This window comes from Schistocerca serialis, unplaced genomic scaffold, assembly GCF_023864345.2.
Source record: "Schistocerca serialis cubense isolate TAMUIC-IGC-003099 unplaced genomic scaffold, iqSchSeri2.2 HiC_scaffold_1380, whole genome shotgun sequence".
Lineage (NCBI taxonomy): Eukaryota > Metazoa > Arthropoda > Insecta > Orthoptera > Acrididae > Schistocerca > Schistocerca serialis.
Window position 1 is genome coordinate 40,001 of NW_026047603.1, and position 5,000 is coordinate 45,000.

A 5,000-nucleotide genomic window follows, 5' to 3' on the forward strand; every position below is an offset into this window, starting at 1 on the left:
TTCCTTGGATGTGGTAGCCGTTTCTCAGGCTCCCTCTCCGGAATCGAACCCTGATTCCCCGTTACCCGTTACAACCATGGTAGGCGCAGAACCTACCATCGACAGTTGATAAGGCAGACATTTGAAAGATGCGTCGCCGGTACGAGGACCGTGCGATCAGCCCAAAGTTATTCAGAGTCACCAAGGCAAACGGACCGGACGAGCCGACCGATTGGTTTTGATCTAATAAAAGCGTCCCTTCCATCTCTGGTCGGGACTCTGTTTGCATGTATTAGCTCTAGAATTACCACAGTTATCCAAGTAACGTGGGTACGATCTAAGGAACCATAACTGATTTAATGAGCCATTCGCGGTTTCACCTTAATGCGGCTTGTACTGAGACATGCATGGCTTAATCTTTGAGACAAGCATATGACTACTGGCAGGATCAACCAGGGAGCTGCGTCAACTAGAGCTGAGCAGCCGGCCGCCCGGGAGTGTGTCCCGGGGGCCCGCGCGAACACGCAAGCGTCCGCTCAATTATTCTGCAAACAGGAGGAGGCTGAGCTCCCCTGCACCATACACCTCGAAACCCTCTCAGGTCCCGGCGGCGCGCAGCGCCGTCCTAAGTACTTGGTCGGGTTCGAGAGAGGCGCAATCGCCCGGGGTTTGGCGAGTAGACGCTTTAGGTGCGACCACCCGTGCTCCCAACTGAGCTTGCCGCTGCCGACAGAGGCCCGGGAGCGTGCTGTCGTGGCATTGCCGGCGGGAGACAACACGCGCCACCTACGGTGACCGGCAGCTCCAACGCCAGCGCCACAGAAGGACAAAAGCCCCACTTGGGTGCCGAAGCGAACTCTCCCAGCACAGCGCACGCGCCAACACGTCCGCACAGCTGCGATACAAACCACCTGCGAGAACCGCAGAGGCGACCGAGCAGCAGACGGCGTCGCGGCGCCGAGCGCCGGGCGGCGGCGCATCCTCAGCGCACACAGTCCTCAATCGGACCAGCACACTGCAGATGTCCACCGCGCTTCGCACCGGGCCCGCGAGGACCTACTTTGGCCGCACGGCGCCGCGTGCAGGGTGCGCCGGCGCGCAGCTGCGCCGCCTGCCGCCTCCGTCGGCCGGCGCGCCTGCCACTGGCCGCCCCCACCAGCCGGCTGTAGCGCGTGCGCCCACGCACCGCGCGGCCAGCACGCCGGGAGGCCCCCCCTCACCGGCCGGGGACGGTCCCACCCAGCCACCGCCGCGTATCGCTTCACACCCAGATGCCATTCACGTTCGTGGGCATGGTGGGTATCGCTGGAACAACCGGTTGGTAGCTCAACCGATCGTCGCCATCACTGATTCACCTCTAGCGAGAACAACCGCACCACAACGGTTTACCAGTTGTTCATTTGCGTAACGTCACCAGCAAACGTAGGCGTCCATCGCCATTTGCAAATTCAACGATTGTTGCATGCCTGTGTCAGGTGTCACGACACACTATGTCTGCCCACATACACGCAACAACATGTGCACGCTTCGCGAACACGTGGAAGGTGGCCCCCGTACGTATGCGATGTCCATTGCGCGAACGACTGTCAACCGGCCTCTGTCGCATGTCGCAGATGTGGAACGCAGTGCACCATGCTATCACGGTGTGTGAGAAGAGACGACTACGTCTGACAACACGCGCCACTACATCAACAGACGGCTCATGCTGATCGCCATCCAGGGCATACCACACTGCAATCCAGCTCTTATAGGGAGACGACACGTAGCTGAGTGCACAACATTTGGACCGCATGGTTCGCCGTTGTTGGCGCAGTCGTTGTACGGTCACATGTACCACGATGTATCATTCAGTACATGAGGACCAATGTGCAGTACAGTGTGTGATTTGGACGTACAACATCAGCGGACAGTTGACACAGGCCGTACCACAGCGTAGGCTAAGTGCTTCGCCATGCGAATGCCAATGAACAACTGCAAATGCCAATGAACAACTGCAAAGGGCATTGAGCATGTACGTCCTGCTGCCATCCACATTACAGTGTATAGCTGCAAGGTGTTTAACATGAAGCGATACACTGGGGACCGGGCAGTGCGAGTAGCAAACTATATTGCGGGGGTTGCAGTTAGGCAACACTACACTAATTTAACGCGTCGTATGACAATTACAGAGCAGGTTAAGGCCCAACGTGTGTTGGGTTAAGGCCCAACGTGTGTTGGGTTAAGGCCCAACGTGTGTTGGGTTAAGGCCCAACGTGTGTTGGGTTAAGGCCCAACGTGTGTTGGGTTAAGGCCCAACGTGTGTTGGGTTAAGGCCCAACGTGTGTTGGGTTAAGGCCCAACGTGTGTTGGGTTAAGGCCCAACGTGTGTTGGGTTAAGGCCCAACGTGTGTTGGGTTAAGGCCCAACGTGTGTTGGGTTAAGGCCCAACGTGTGTTGGGTTAAGGCCCAACGTGTGTTGGGTTAAGGCCCAACGTGTGTTGGGTTAAGGCCCAACGTGTGTTGGGTTAAGGCCCAACGTGTGTTGGGTTAAGGCCCAACGTGTGTTGGGTTAAGGCCCAACGTGTGTTGGGTTAAGGCCCAACGTGTGTTGGGTTAAGGCCCAACATAGGTTGGGTTAAGGCCCAACATAGGTTGGGTTAAGGCGCAACATAGGTTGGGTTAAGGCGCAACATAGGTTGGGTTAAGGCGCAACATAGGTTGGGTTAAGGCGCAACATAGGTTGGGTTAAGGCGCAACATAGGTTGGGTTAAGGCGCAACATAGGTTGGGTTAAGGCGCAACATAGGTTAGGTTAAGGCGCAACATAGGTTAGGTTAAGGCGCAACATAGGTTAGGTTAAGGCGCAACATAGGTTAGGTTAAGGCGCAACATAGGTTAGGTTAAGGCGCAACATAGGTTAGGTTAAGGCGCAACATAGGTTAGGTTAAGGCGCAACATAGGTTAGGTTAAGGCGCAACATAGGTTAGGTTAAGGCGCAACATAGGTTAGGTTAAGGCGCAACATAGGTTAGGTTAAGGCGCAACATAGGTTAGGTTAAGGCGCAACATAGGTTAGGTTAAGGCGCAACATAGGTTAGGTTAAGGCGCAACATAGGTTAGGTTAAGGCGCAACATAGGTTAGGTTAAGGCGCAACATAGGTTAGGTTAAGGCGCAACATAGGTTAGGTTAAGGCGCAACATAGGTTAGGTTAAGGCGCAACATAGGTTAGGTTAAGGCGCAACATAGGTTAGGTTAAGGCGCAACATAGGTTAGGTTAAGGCGCAACATAGGTTAGGTTAAGGCGCAACATAGGTTAGGTTAAGGCGCAACATAGGTTAGGTTAAGGCGCAACATAGGTTAGGTTAAGGCGCAACATAGGTTAGGTTGAGGCACAATATAGGTTAGGTTGAGGTACCGTATAGGTTAGGTTAAGGTACAGTATAGTTTAGGTTAAGGTACAGTATAGTTTAGGTTAAGGTACAGTATAGTTTAGGTTAAGGTACAGTATAGTTTAGGTTAAGGTACAGTATAGTTTAGGTTAAGGTACAGTATAGTTTAGGTTAAGGTACAGTATAGTTTAGGTTAAGGTACACATTGTTGTATGGAAAGGTGTAATGGGGGGGGGGGGGGGGGGGGCGGCCGGTCGGTTTGTTGATTGTGATTATAGTAAGTGGATGCCTGCGGCATCATCTGATTTGCCACGTCAGGATGCACCTTTGGCTCATGACAGGCGGCGCTCCGATTCCATGCTTGTGGCAGACCTGTGTCTTTCATTCCTGCCATTGTTTGTGTGCTGTGAGAGGAGGCAGTATTGTGATGTTGGGTGCACCCCTGTGTAGGACATGTGTGGGTGTTGGTGGCTTAGCTGAGCAATGGTGGTTGTCGGGGGGGTGGGATATTCCGTTTTCTGAGTGGACCTCCCAGTCTGGTTATGACAGTGTGGATTGTCTCATGTGGCGGAGAGGATGCACTGGGTGTTGTTCCATGCTGGTGCTTACATATTGTCTGTGTGCGTGTTACAGGCGGAGAGTAGTGCGTGATAAGAGTGTGTGGCTGCCGTGTGGTTGTGATTGTGAGCAGAGTCTTTCAGCATGTATACGGACAGTTGTATATATTATCTGTATTCTGATGGGTCTATGTATTACTAATCAGCGCCGTGTATACGTTTAATCCGGTTCCAGTCGAAACTGTTGTATCTCTGTACATTAGTGACACGGCGAGCGCGCTATGTAGCTACTCGTCTCGGCAGCTTCCACCGGTGTATGGCAAATGATTATAAGCAATGAGTCGAGTCGTCAATACCGATAGTGTGACGTCACATGTCTGGGGTGGGGGACGCTGCGCCCTTCCGGTGGGTCATGGCCTAGAAAGACGCTCCCCACGCAGGGGGGCTTGGACTGTCATAAACTCTTCCGAGTAATATACTTGCCGTACGTTTTTGCGACTGCGAGTGCAACGCCCACCGGTACCGACATGGATGGAGCGCCTCCTAGCTGACCGCTCAGCATCGGCATTCGTACAGAGAGCAACGCGATCGCGTCTCTAGCTCGTAACTGGTACAGCTCGCAGCTCATGTATAGGGACAGCGGGAATGTCGCATATTGGACATAACTCTTCATGAAACGCAAGTTATAGGGGTGGATTGCACATTGCGACTGCGGGAAAAGTCCGCCGTTCATCCGCTGGAGTTGCGAGTTGGGCGGTTAGGGTGGGGCGCCGGTGGAGTGATTGCCGGTCGACGATTTCGTGCGGCAGAGGCGCTGGCGTTGGGGTGCTGTGGTCGACAGAGGACGCAGGCTTTGTGGGTGGGGTCGAAAGATGGGCACTGTGGGCCCATCGCTGTCTTAGTCGGCTTGGCGTCTCATAGATGGCGGTATCGTCGTTGCAGGACGTCATGCCGCGGGAGACCTACAGATGGCGCTGTGTTTTGTGGTGCGCTCGACATGGCGGACGTAGTGTTGTCAGATTCGCATAGATGGAGGTATTGCATGTGGTTTCGCCGTATTTTCATAGATGGCGATACTGTTTTGCCGGCATGGTTGG

General features: G+C 53.9%; 1 non-coding gene across 1 annotated transcript in view; it reads right to left on the minus strand.

Annotated features, from left to right (window-relative positions):
• LOC126442576 (small subunit ribosomal RNA) overlaps positions 1–438 on the minus strand; it is a 1,910-nt gene extending 1,472 nt beyond the window's left edge. The window contains exon 1 of the ribosomal RNA XR_007581548.1: positions 1–438. This exon is cut by the window's left edge and continues 1,472 nt beyond it. This is a non-coding gene — a ribosomal RNA (small subunit ribosomal RNA).
• Between the last annotated feature and the right edge of the window lie 4,562 nt (positions 439–5,000).